We start from the raw sequence: 14,072 nt of genomic DNA on the forward strand, positions 1-14,072 counted from the left end.
TCCCACCCCATCCCTTCCCATCCCTATCCCCATCTCATCCCCATCCCATTCCATCCCATCCCATCCCATCCCATCCCGCTCCATCCCATCCCCATCCCATCCCATTCCATCCCATCCCATCCCATCCCGTCCCGCCCCATCCCATCCCATCCCATCCCATCCCATCCCATCCCTTCTGTTTTATTCTGTCCCATCCTTCCCCCTCTGTTTTATCCCTTCTGGTCCCATCCCAGCCAACCCCATTCTCTTTGCTGTCCGATCCTGTTCAGTCCCTCTCCCATGCCATCCCATTCCATCATCTCCTGGCCATATCATGCTTGTCCTGTCCAGTCCTATCCTCCCTCCAGAACAGCTGTCACTGTCTGCATCTCTCAGTGACCAATCTTGTGCAATCCTCTGGTCCTGACCGGTGCCCCACAGTCACCTGTTTCTTTTCCATCCCAGCCCCGTTCCTGCTGGGTGCACATCCCGCTGTGCCAGCCATGCCACGGGCAGGAGCTGGAGCGGCAGAGCAGAGCCAGGACACCGTCCCTTGGCTGTCACAGCTCCCACCCACTCTCATGTTGGGAATGAAGGCTGCCAGGGAGACAGCCAGGATCCAAATCTCTGCTCTCTTGTGACCAGGGACAGGACCCCAGGGAAGGGCTGGAGCTGTGTCTGTGGAGGTTTAGGTTGGATACCAGGAAAAGGTTCTTCCCCCAGAGGGTGCTCAGGCACTGACCAGGCTCCCCAGGGAATGGTCACAGCTTCCAGAGCTCAAGAAGTCTTTGGGCAATGCTCTCAGGCACAGGGTGGGATTGTTGGGGTTGTCCTGTGCAGGCACAGGGACTGGACTCAAAGATCATTGTGGTCCCTTCCAACTCAGGATATTCCATGTTTCTGTGACCGCAGGGCAAGCCACTCCCAGAGTATCTCTCTGGCATGAATCCCCGCCCAAGACCTTTTCTCTAGAGCTCCTGTCCCACACGTCTGCCTCCTCCTTGGGTCGTTTTTCATGTACCCACCAGAAGTCATGGACAAATGTCCAACAGAGGCTGATTTACCCCAAATTAAATGCCCAGAGTCCTATTGTGAACTTCCTGGAGTGCAGTCCCAGCCCTGGAGAAGTTGGGGACTGCGTCCTTGCAGGTGTTGGGCTACCTTTGGGGTTTTTGCAGCTACTGAGGGAAAGGATCCAGACCTGCCCTTGACTCAGCCATTTAATAGCATCTCCTGAGCTCAGTGAAGCTGGCACTAAACCTCGGTCGCTTTGATCATGACAAATAGGAGCTGCGAAGCCAAATTCAGTGCAAAGTCACTGCCCGTCTGTGGAGCTGCTGCTTTTCCTGGTTTTAGATGTTGACTTGGTGTGTGGCTGGCTGGTGGCTCTGCCACCAACACTGCTGGGGTCAGGATGGTGCTCAGTGAATCAGAGGAGCCTTGGGATGCTGGTGGGACTGGTCCTTCCCGTGTCTTTGCTCAGCTCTGTGAAGGAGCTGGCCTGGGGGATGCTGAGGGTTGGTGTATGGGACTCCCCCTGTGTTGACTGATGACAGAGCTTGTGCTTTTCTCTCACTGATTGTCTCCTCCTGGGCAGGAAGATACACTGGGGTGGGTAATTGTGTGGGGGGATCCCAGAGCTGCTGTCCTGGTTTTGATGGGTGGGGGTGGGGGCCCAAGTCTCTGTGAGGGCACTGCTGGCCCAGGACATGCAGCTTTTGGCCTGCTCAGTTGTGCCTGCCCCTTCAGAAGCTCAGCTGGCTTTGTGGCTGGGTGCAAGGCGGGGGACACTGCGTGGGGCTGGGAGCCCCACTGAGGAATGGCCCAGGTATGTGTTTGCCAGCCCCTGGGCTGAAGGACCCATACCCAAATGCATGGAGCTCTCCAGGCACCAGCGTGAGGTCTGTGGGTCTTCTGGAAAGACAGACAAGCTGGGATGTCTGACCGGGGGGTGCTGGCAATTCCGGGGCCGTATGAACCCTGTTCCCACTGCACCAGCACAGCTGCATCCCCAGAGAGCCACCCTCAGAGGGACATCAGAACCCCGAGCCCCGCGGGGCTGCAGCGCGGGGCGAGCATCCGGCACAGGCGGGGAGTGTCGGGAGCAGGCGGCGGGATGCGGGCGGGGGGAGGCAGCCATCCGCTCCCCGCTCCCACTGTGCCTCGCTCTACTTGCCGCGGTCCCCAAGCTCCCTTCCCTTCCCCTCCGCTGCCTTTTATGCAGCTCGCCCAAGGCTCCAGGGCCTGGGGATCTTTCCAGGCTTCCCCAGCTGGGGTTTGGCAGCTCTAATTTTAGGCACTTCGCAGTTTTGCTTTCTCGCTGCTCGGTTGAGGAAAAGCGCTTGTGCAGGGAGGCGAGCCTGGCCCTTCCCCACCACTGCTGGCTTTTTCTTTGTCTCTCTCCCCGGCTCGCTCCCGCCTGGTGCCTGCTGCTCCGAGATGCCGGTGGACATTAATAAGCCCCTTTTAAAAGCTGGAGCTCTTGCAAGGATGCAGAGTGGGGATGCACGTTGAGCCAGGGCCCCTCCAGATCTGCTGCTGCCCCATGGTGATGGTCTCTAGACCGTGGTGTGACACCCCAGTCCCCCACAAAATCACTGGGAAGGGCTCTGGTCCAGGCTGAGAGGCTGCAGGCTTGGAGGAGAGCCCAGCCAAGGACATCAGGCTGGGCAGGGTCACCCAGCACCTTTCAGTCCTAATGAATCTCTGGGAAGAAGCTGGGGAATGCATTGATGCAGGAAACCCCAAAACTAAACATGGATCAAAAAAAGTGATCAGATCAATCCATGCACAGAAAACCCAGCAAGAGCTAATCCAGCCCTCAGGTCCCTGTTGGCAGCCTGTTAGGGCTGCTGCAGGATATGATCCTGGACCTGGTCAGCCTGGGGCTGAGGCAGGACAGCTGGTGAGTTCTAATTCCAAATCCAAGCTAAGGACAGCCCTGTGGGACACGGGATTTTGCCCAAAGTCCTTGTTATGCAATTTGGACACAAAAATGGAACATCCCCCTCCTCACATCCTCAGGGATAGTATCTTCTGGGGGAGACAAGGAGAATTTTTTCCCAAGGAAGCGAAAAATCAGGTGAGGAGGTGGCAGCAGCTGGGAGAGCAGGATGGGCTTACTGGGATGGATCCTTCCCACACAGGGGACGCGCTTGGATTTTGTCCATTGTACCCAATGAGCTTTCGTCCTCTGAAGGGGAATGATTGGGGTTGGAGCTGTCTAACAGGATTGTGAGCTGCCTACTCCTGAAAGGGCTCTGCATCCCATTATCCATAAACCTGCTCATGGCACATGGCTAATTCAGGCAATTTCCGACGCGTTTACGCTGCCGACATAATAACCAACCCGTCGGCCTCGGCCGGGCTGGAGCCCCGTGCCACGGACAGCAATCTGTAAATCAGGCTCTGGACGCTGTCCCTGCAGCCGCGGTGACCCGCGGCCGGGGCGGCAGGACCGGCGGAGGGCACGGGGTGCCTGTGTGCCCTCCCCGCTTTCGGAGCCTCTCCGCCGCCCGCGGGAGGTGGGCTGGCAGGGTCCCCACGGAAGCACTGCCCTGCAGGTGATAGGAAGCTTAACTCCCCCTTCCCACGCTGGCACCCCTCTTGTCACAGGTCTGCAGGACCCAAATCCAGCGTTATCAGAGGGCCACAGCGCCAGAGAGGGGCCCAGCTGGCTCCTCTCGCCCTCTCCGCTCCCCATCGCTCACGTGGAGCGGTGGGTGGACGTGGCTCTGGCTCTGCTTCGCTGCCAGATTATTTCTGGGCACCGCCACAGACGGACGCGGCAGGGAGTGCGCGGCTGCGAGCCGTGCCGGGGGTGCCGCGGGGGGCACGGCCGTGCCGGCAGCTGCGGGCCGGGACCCTTCCCGCTGTGCCCTCCCGGCATCCTGTCCCCACGGGCGGCCGCGACGCTGCCCGGTGCCGTGGGTTGGCTGCCCGCTGACACCGCCGTCCTCCCCCTCCTCGCCGCCGGCTGTGAGCGCGGTGCGTCATCCGCCGCTCCGCTAATTCGGGGGCAACTATTTTGCGCCTGCGACGGATCACGCCATGCGCCGCGCCAGGGCCCCCGCGCTCCCCGGCCCAGATGCCCCCCTCCCACCTGGCCCGCTTCCCCCTGCCTCCTGTATCCAAGGAGAGGGATCAGCGGCGGGCGGGGGGAAGCGGGGCTCTGACGCAGGGCTCGCACCGCCGCTAATCACCCCGCGCCAGGAGCGGCTCCAGGCCCCCCTCGCCTCCACCGTCACGACCGCGCTGACCCCGTGCACGCAGGGTCAGGGACCCGGGGCTGATTCGGGGCTGAGCGCGGCTGTCACGTTCCCTCGGCAGACACGGTGCAGCTGCCGCTCGCCGGGAGCCGCCGGGGGCTGCTCCGGGGTGGCCGCGCTCCGCAGACACCCCAATGCCGGTGGGCTCCTCGGGGGATGGCAGCCAGGCACAGCACGGGGGGTTGTCCCAGGGTAAAGGGGGTGAAGGGCTGTGCCTGCTCCAGGGTCTCCTCTCCGCGTCCCACACAAGGGCTGGGGAGCATCTGTCGGGATGAAGCACGCACCCGGCAGGATGGAGAGGGATCGCCGTGCTCAGCTGAGCTGTGGGCACGGGAGGGGGGAGGCGGGCGCCCACCCAGCGCTGGATCCACGGCGGATCTGTGGGATGCCCAGGCTGGATGCGCGGGTGGGGTCCCGTGCCCTTTGGAGAAGATGCCTGTGTGGGAGTTTGCCTCGGGGTGAGCTGTTCGAGCAGAGCTTTCCCTCCTCGAAACCCCCACGCGCTGCGCTCCCGACACGGCTGGCGAGCTGTTGGTGCCGGCAGAGCCGGCGCAAGGGCAGTGGCGGTGGGGGCATTGTCCCCAGGTGGGCACAGAGCAGCCGGGCTGCATGTCCCCGGGCTTTGCGTGCGAGGCTGCGCTGGGCGCTGGAGCTCACAGTCACACACACACGGTGCTGCAATGAATGCCACCAGCACGCCTGGAAGCTGGGGCTGATTTTCATAAACCTTCCTGGACTCAGACTGGATCTGGAGTCGTCCTGCATGGACGGATATGGGGAAGCCAGCTCTTGTGGACAGGCACGCTCTGTGAGGTTATGTATCCCCATCCTTACTTCCAGGTGGGGGCAGGATGGCAGGAGACAGAAAGGAAGGAGGAGGCTTGGAGGCATTCATATTCCTGGTGGGACCTCAAGAAACATCCCTAAAGCACCCACAGTCCCTGAGGATTCTGGTGGGGGGACACACATCCCCCTCATCCAACACACCAGGGATGCAGCACCTTCTCTACGGCGTAAAATGGAGCAGGATGCGGAGGGAAGAAGGGCTTTGAACAGTCAATTTCCATCGCTGAAAGCTGACAAGTTTAAAACAGCTAATGTGCCCCGCAAGATGAGGCCTTGGGAGATTTACAGCTCTCCTCGGCTGACTGCTCCCATACGGTGTGTATGTCAGCCAGGGAGCCTTTTAAAGAACCAAGATAAAGCTGCAGCAGGGCCGCATTGCCCACCAAATGGATGGCAGAGTGAGAGGAAAGGAAGGAGAGAGGTTGCTGTGTGTGTTTTTTTTCCCATCAGGCAGATTCTGAGCTCATGTCCCCTCCTGCAGCCACCACCACCATGGAGTTACTCCAGGTCAAGGTCATAGCAGACCTCTTGGAGCAAAGTTTCCCCAGGCTGGTGCAGGAGGAGGTTTGTAAAATTCGGTAGGACCCATCAAGAGCCCACTGGGGTGGGTGTCAGCAGACATGGAGGTGGCACTGTCTCTCAGGGATCGTTGTAAGGTGCCCATGGAGTGAGGAAGACCTGGGGATGGGCAAGACCCAGCCTGAGCCCTCTGCTGCAGGCTGGAGGTTGGTGCTGGGCTGGGTGGGCTGGTGGGGAGCAGCGTCCTGGGTGGGTCGAGTGAGAATGTTGGGTCTCAGCAGGACCCCAGCTGGGGTCAGCAGCCCTTGGAGGGCTCACACAAAATTCAGGAGCTGCTGCTAAGCCCCTGAGTGCTCTGCCTATCAGCTTTCTGCGCCACATCAAAGCCAAGCTGGGATGTCGGGTGCTCCCCAGGGCAGTTGGATCCTCACTCTGACCTCTCTGTCCCTCTGAGTCCTCTGTTGCAGCCAGCAGCCCTGCGTGCATGAGCAGACCCATGACCAGCATGGAGTTTTGTGGGGTGTCGGCTGGCCAGGACTGCGGCCAGGGGACCTTGGGCACGTGGGGTGTCATGGGACCTGCTGCCCATCCCCGGCATACCTGTGGTGTCCGCAGCGTGGGAGCCGTGTCTGCTGCCACCCTCTGCCTGCTCTGCCTGGCAGAGACATCAGCAGAGGATGGCAGGAGGCAATTCACCTTCCCCAAGGTTCCCAGGAGCACCGGGCTGGAAGCACCGTGTCCTCAGAGCGCCTCTGCCTCGCACAGAGGCACGGCACTGGCTGGGATGGAGTCGCTGGCAGGGGATGGCAGTGCTCCCCATTTCCCAGACTGGGCAGGCTGCTGCTCTGAGACCCCCACATCTGCTGGACTAACTACTTACATCAGTCCCTCTGCTCTCCACAGCCCAGCTCAGGCTCTCCTGTGTGGAGCAAAGCTGCAGCCACCTCAGCAGGCTGTTACTACACCTGAGGATGGTGAAGCTCAAGACAGGCAGGGCCAGAGATCCTGAATCCACTAAATCCAGACCAAACCATCCAGGCAGACCTTTCTTGCCTCCATTTGCTGCTCTGTCAGCCAGAAGGTCAGTCCTGCTGAGGGGACTGGGAATGGGGGAGCTGGCAGGCTTGTCTTTGCACAATGCTCCCTGCAGACAACTCAGCTGTGGGTACCCAGGATTGCTGCTGGGGCTGGAGGTTTTGGTAAGGAGACCTTCCCAAAACCTGAGGGTGACTCTTCTGTGTTCCCAACCCCTCAAAGCAGAGCTCACTTCCCTGCCTTGGCTGGACTGTGGACAAAGATCCGGTGTGACCTGGCCCTGTTGGGGCTGGAAAAGCTCTCCAGGCTGGTTTTGGGCTCAGTGGCAGCTGCAGGGGCTGCCAGCCGTGACACTCAGGTGCTGGCGTGGCAGCTGTGGCTGCCCTGGGATGGGAGAAGCCAGCCAGGCTGGGGGAAGCACTGCTCTGAGATGCCCGTCAGCCTCCTCATCCCACCGAGGGGAAACAAAACAGGTCAAAGGGTCACTTGCAGGATGTTCAGCAGTGGGGCATCTGGAAATGCTCTTCTGCCTGTCCTGCTGCCCAGCTTTGCTACCCAGAGGCCAGGTGACCCCCAACTCCTCTGGACTGGGAGGAGTTTTCCATCCCAGCACCTAACCGATGCTGCTCCTGGCAGTGGGGCTGGGGTGTGGGGGCTGCTGGCAGCACCCTGCACCCTCAGTGCCATGGTACTGCCTGGCCTCGATGCACCAGGAGCTGGAGAAGCAGCCTCACCCTGGCACCAGCACCTGGGACGTCTCTGGCTCCTGCAGCTCCTGATGCAGAGGAGCAGCATGAGTTGGGTTCACTGGGGAGGACAAAGCTGCTAGGTGCCCTCTGTTCCTCTCCCTCATAGCACCAGCCACAGTGGTGGACCTTGAGCAACACCCAGGCCAGTTGCCAGCCCTGAGAGGGGAGAGCAAATATCATCACTGTCGTGAGATGTTTGAGTGTGTCTCCTCTGCCCTCCCCGCCCTCCTGGGAGCAAAGAGCCCTTTGCCCAGCCGGGGGAAGCAGTAGCTGCTCTCTGGTCCTGGTTGACACCTGTGTTGGAGCTGGCAGCAGACCCAGTGCGGTGCTGGGGATGGGGACTGCTCTGGCACACCCTGCACCCGTTTGAGGACACACATCTCACCCCTGCCTGGCCCAGGGAGAGGTCCCATGGCTCCGTTCAGGGCACTGCCCAGGTTCCACATGGGTGCCTGCTCTCCTCAGAGGCATGGCTCGGCTCTGGGGGCGGTGGGAGGAAGCATCCCCTTATCTCCTCTCCCTTTGTGCAAACACACGAGCCCTCCTGGAGCCGCCGTGTGATGCCGCCAGCCGGAAAGCCGCAAAGGCGGGGAGGTTGCCCAGCTTCTGTCTCCTTCCCAGCAGGTGTGGCTGGCCCTGCCAGGCAGATGGCTCCGCGCCTGGCAGAGACGAGCGCCGGCGCCAGGAGCAGCTGGCTCCATCCGTACCCGGGCCAAGAGCGGAGATGCTGAGCAGTGCGGGGAGCTCACGGAAGGCAAACGAGGCAGTGACCTCCCGTGCCAGGCTCAGGTTGTGCCGGGCACCTCTGGGCTCTACACTCACGTGGGGTGTGCTGCCGGCTCCTGCACCCCGTGGGGGCCCAGGGAGAGGCGTTGGCAGGGATCAGCGGTGCCCTGGAGGGGACAGATGCCTCTTGAGGACAGCCCCAAAGCCCAGAGCTGATGCAGGAGCCTCCAGGACACCTTTGCTCCAGTGAGATCTGCCAGTCAGGCAGAGGGGCTGCTCCTGCACCCTGGAGCAGCTGGGGCTTGGAGCTGAAGAACCCCAGAGTGGCCCCTGCTCTGAGCCATCAGCCGCCATCCCAGGTTTGCTCCTTGCTGTCTGGGCTAATGATCTGCTGGGCAATCAACAGACCAGTTGGAAACCCTGTTAGAGCCTGGCCAGGCACTACCTTGTTATTTCTATCCAGCCAAGTGGGGGAAACAGCCCTTTTTCATCCACTGACAGTCACTGTGCTGTTGTGCAGCTCCTGGCACAGCAGGACAGGCTGAACCAACCCTCAAAAATCAGAATGGAGACAAGAAAATGCTGCTCCCCCCTCCAGGCTGTTCTCTACTGCAGAAAGGGAGCAGCCCATGGTTTTTTTCATGATGGCAGCAATAAGGGGACTGCAGAGGCTCTTGTGCTGTGCTGGCCAGCCATGCCCATGAGGGATCAGCACAGCGGCCTCACGCTGCACAGTGCAGTCTCATTTTCTGTGCAGTTATTAATTCCTCTGTTTGCCTGGCTCTGAGTGGAGGCAGAGAGCAAAAGCAAATGAACCCCACCAGGACTGATAGCCCAGGAGCTCCGTGCAGGTCCTGAGCCTGGCACTAAGGGCTGGGAGAAGCTGTTCCTGGGGCCTGGCTTCCCAAGGGGCAGAGGGGAGATGGAGGGGGGATGGTCCATGGGAGCAAAGCCTCTGGGCAGGCTGCTCCCATCATCCAGGCTCCTCCATCCTCATCTTGCAGCCGGCGCTGGAAGTGGAAGTTTTGAAGTCATGCACGGAGCTGTTTGCTTGGTATTTCCTGCCCCCGAGAACAGGAAGCAGCAGCGAAGCCCAGGAGGGAGCTGCTCTTGGGAGAATTCCAGCCTGACACATTTTGATCCCTGCCTACAGGAAAGGGGGAAAGCTCCCTGCTCTTTCCCTCATCCCTGTGCCCGGTGCTGGGAGCTGATGGGCCCAGGTTGAGGCCAGCTTGGGTGTGGGGATGTGGATTGCACAGAAACGTGGCAGTTTGAATGACTTTCCATTTCCCTCTCCCTTGTACCACTGTGACCTGGACCTTGTTTGCTCAGGCTCTAGGACAAGCACGGAGACGCTGGCTCGCGAGCTGCAGTGTGAGAAATGTCTGCAGTGATGGATATGTGTCCTCCCAGCTGTCCCACGCCTGTCCTGCTCTCCAGGGACTGTCCTCTTGGCCCCATTAGCTTCAGGTCCACTCTTATCTCCCCTCCCCTGCCAGATCTGGAGCAGCATCTCAACACCCTCCCAAAACCCCTCCTGTTTTTGAGGACCAGGTCCATGCTGGGTACCACCAGTGCTGCACAGAGGCTCCCTCAGCCCACCAGGGCTCGAGTGCAAGGCCTGAGGTTGTCCCCTGCCCTGTGTCACCTGGCTCAGCGAGGTCTCTGCCACAGTGCTGCTGGTCATGGCCAGGGGAAGGGCAGGTTGGGCTGGTGCCTGGTGACAGGCGAGGGCTCTGTCACAGCAGGAGTTACTCCCATCAGGGCTGCCAGCGTCTGCTGCTGGCAGATCATGGCAGCAGTCTCCGAGGAACGTGAACAGCACATTATTAACAATCTTTTAAAGAGCTGCCAGTGTGTCCCGGGTCCCTGTTTATTTCTGCATATGGCCTGTCCCCTCTGAATGCAGCATTCATAGGAGGTGTCATCTCAGCTTAAGGGGGTCTATTACTTACCCCAATCAAACTCCTGCAGTAGGTGATTCCTCCTCTGGCCAAGGACAAAATCCCACAGAAGGAGGGAGTTTATCCTCCCTTTAAATCATCCCTGCTTTTGTTTTCTTCCTCCTGCAGGATGCATTTTTGCAGAGTGGATGTTGGATCAACGGTGTCCAAGCTGGAACACATTGGTCTCTGGATCTGCTCCCAAATCATGATCTGCATGGATGCTGGGGCTGCTTCTGTGGCACTGCCCTGGCTGCACCCGGCCATGGAGAAATCTGGGAATGCACTGGCTGGAGAGGACATGCCTGGGGAGCAGGGACATGCCCAGAGAGAGGTGCCATTCAGGGCCAAGGTGGCTGGCACAGAGAGGGCAGGTGAAGCTAGAGAAGCCTAGAGAAGAGGAGACTGGGGTCAGACCCCCCTGGAGGCTGCAGCTCCTCCAGGAGGGCAGCTCTGATCTCTGCTCCCTGGGACCAGGGACAGCACCTGGGGGAATGGCTGGAGCTGTGTCAGGGGGATTTAGGTTGGTTATCAGGTAAAGGCTCTTCCCCAAAGGGTGCTGGGCACTGAACAGGCTCCCCAAGGAGTGGTCATGGCCCTAAGGCTGCCAGAGCTCCAGGAACATTTGAACAATGCTCTCAGGGAGCCACAGGCTGGGATTGTTGGGGTGTCTGTGGAGGGCCAGGAGTTGAACTCAATAATCCTGATGGGTCCGTCCAGCTCAGGATATTCCATGATTCTAAGCTTCCATCCTCAGCTTAGCACAAGTCCACCCCAGTGGCTGTGCCCACCTGCAAGGGCACTCGGGGCCCTCCCTGAAGGATGTTGAGCTCACCGTGCAAGAAGCAGTGATTCCATTCTGTGGTCACAGAGGCACCAGCTGGGACCCGGACCAAGAGCTCAGGGTCTCCTGGCCTTTCTCACTTTGCAATGTCAACACCAGCCATGGGACAAAGGAGCACAGAGCAGCCTTGCCTCAGCAGGAGGAGGCTGCAGGGCTGTGTTTAGCCAGATCCTCCACGACTGGCTCGTGTGGGCACACGATGGTTTCAGAGGTGCTGCAGTCCCCACCCCAGAGGTGCTCCCTTCCGTGGGTCCTGCTGACAGGACACAAGGTTGTTTCTTCAGGCAGACACAAACCAGCTGCTCTTTGGGGCTATTCAGCTGCCTGGTGCTGCCCGGTGCTGCCCTGTGTCTGAACACAGCCAGGTGTGACAGACCAGGCTGGAATGTTGGGAGAGCCAGCACCTGGGATGCCTCTTTGGAGGATGCCTCCGTGGATTTGCACAGGACCCTGAATCCTTCCACTTCTGCTGCTCCTCCAGGGTCTCTGCCCAGGAGTCTTCCTGCTTGCCTGTCATTGCTACAGGAGCCCATGGCCAAGCAGCTGAAAATCCCAGACCATCCAGCTTGGGGTCCACCTGGAAAAACATGTGCTAGATGCAGGACAGACCGACACCAAAGCAATAAGGAGTCCCTGGCTGCTCTGGGCAGCATTATGCAGTGCCCAGCACAGACCCACAGCAGTGGCAGTAGAGGCAGCAGCACACGCTAACCCCAATCAATCCACGGGAAGGGGGGATCAGGATTGTCCCTAATTTTCTTTGGAAGTGGCAGATCTGCGTCTGGATTCTGGGCACCTGCACAGGATAAGACCTCGGGCTGTGTCAGCAGGCGCTGGGATCACCCTTAGGGGGTGTGAGCAGAGGGTTTGCTGCAGGGCAGCGCCAGCCCCTCCAGGAGCGAGCAGGGGGTGCGGAGCTGCCGGGACCAGCAGCCAGAGCCTTTCCGGCCATGCGTGCTTTTCCAGGAGCAGTCGCCTGGGCAACTGTGAGCGCAGAGCCAGGCGAGCCATCAGGACAGGAGCCATTGTGCTCGTTCAGGGAATGACTCCCAGCCCTTTTCCCGGGTCAAGGGGCTCCCTGGGTCACCCCATTTTGCCAGCCCACAGGTGGGCAGCACATGGCCTTTACTGGGGCTCCCTGATCATTCCAAATCACCCCTCCAGGGTGGGATGATGGGTGAAGGAGACCACAACCCCCCAGCAAGGAAAAGCTGTCAAACGCCACATGAACTGAGAGTCAAGGTGGCAGCCCAAACCAGCACCAAGCTGGTTGAACCCAATTACCAAACCCTCACTCCTGACCCTAACAGAAAACAGGTTGAGGCTTCCCTGTGTGCTACTACTACCTGTAGTAACCATAGGTGTGCGTGTGCATGCCCAGAGCAGCAAACACTCCCCATCTCGCTGCATTTCTGCCTCCTTGTCTCTGTTTTGCTGTTGTTGCTGTCTGCCTGACACCTGCGTGCCCTGGACGAGCTGCTGCTTTGCTAATGAGCTGCAGCATCTCGCTCAGGGTCCTGCTCACCGTCAGAGCACAGGGACTCTCCAGGCTCATGTGCTTAGCTCAGCCCCACGGTTTCAATCCCTGCCAAGAGAAATGGAAGAATCTGGTGCAGCCAGGCCTGGAAAAAACAGCAAGGACAGTCTCCAGTTAACCCTTCCCGTGCTGCTCCTCTCTCCTGCCTTCCCACGCACAGGGAACCCTCAGGCTTCACACCCCTCCTTCCCACAGCCCAGTCCATCCGCGTTTCCCTACCTCTGGGGAAAAAGCAGCTTTTCTCGTGAGATTGCCCAGAATACTCAAGGAGCGAGTATTCCCACGGCACTTGAATGTGTGCCCCCTTTGATCGCAGGAGGGCAAAGGGCAGAGATCTGGGAAAAGAAAATCATTAAAAAAAAAAAAAAGGGGAGAGAGAAGACAGAGAGAGAAGACAGAGAGAGAGAAAAAAAATAATTAAAGCAATTCAGGCAGGAGCTTTCCTCAACCTCTATAAAATACAGTTCACGTTTCCTGCGAGCCTGGGGCGCAGATCACATTCGACGTGAGGTGCTTTACCCAGCCCCGGTGTAAATTCCGGAGCCTCGCATCTGCATGGCGTGATGGGAAAAAGCTTAAGAGGGGCCCGGGGAGCTGCAGAGGAGGCGGCTGAGCCTATCTGGCTACCGCAGGGGCTGTCGATGCACAGACATTCCAAGGCTATTTGTGAAGGTGAAATGGTCTGTAAAGATTCCAGGACACCATGTGGCAGGATGGTTAGCAGGGCTTCTCCTCCGGTGTTTGCACAGCGCTGCCGGGCTGGAGGGAGGCTGTGTGTGCAGAATGCCTCGCGGTGATTAGAGCATCTGCAAATTTCAGCTTAATACGCGGCATAATGAGACACGGAATATTATTAGCCCGCAGCCATCCCCCCGCCCCAGCGGCGATCTGCAGCTCGAGCTGGTTTCACCTTCTCAGCGCGGTGCCGCGGGAGCCCCGCGGAGGATGCGCACCCCGGGCCCGCGGGCAGCTCCACGGCCACGCGGGACCGAGCTCCTGCGGCACCCACGGAGGATTTGCGCCTGGGTTTAGACAAAATGAGGCTGTGCCGTCCTTCCCCCTGGCTGTGCACACCAGGCCCTGCTCCACTGGCCTCTTCTGCAGCACCCTGAGCCGCAGCCAGCCCACACAGGGCTGCCACAGGGGCTGCTCGTGGGGAGTAGCTCCAGCTCCCCATCCCAAAGCTTTCTTGCCCTTGGCTCACCTCCCCAGGCTGTGAGAGCCGATCTGGTGTCACCCACCAGGGCAAGAGGTGCTGGGAGGGCTCAGGCAGCGCCCAGGCTGCACAAGAAGCTGTGGCAGTGGTGGGAACTAAGAGCATGGTTTTGTTTGACAGGGAGAGACATTCACATGGGGTGACCCTTGGTTAGAAGGAATGTGTGGGGATCTGGGCCTGCTGGCAGTGTCCACCCATGTGCTCACAGACCCATGCCAGCTCTGAGCTCTCCCCTCCATCCCAGCACCCGGCAGGACTCTGTAACCCCAGCTCAGACAGGTCTTGCTGGACTGCCTAATGCCTCTTGTTTTCTGGCAGCCAGGAATGTCTCAAACATTGCTGCCCTGAGATGGAGAGAGCTGCTGGGCAGTGCCAGGAGGTGATCCTGCCTGGTGCAGTGGGGTTGAGGG

Source organism: Corvus moneduloides, chromosome 15 (assembly GCF_009650955.1).
Source record: "Corvus moneduloides isolate bCorMon1 chromosome 15, bCorMon1.pri, whole genome shotgun sequence".
Classification (NCBI taxonomy): domain Eukaryota; kingdom Metazoa; phylum Chordata; class Aves; order Passeriformes; family Corvidae; genus Corvus; species Corvus moneduloides.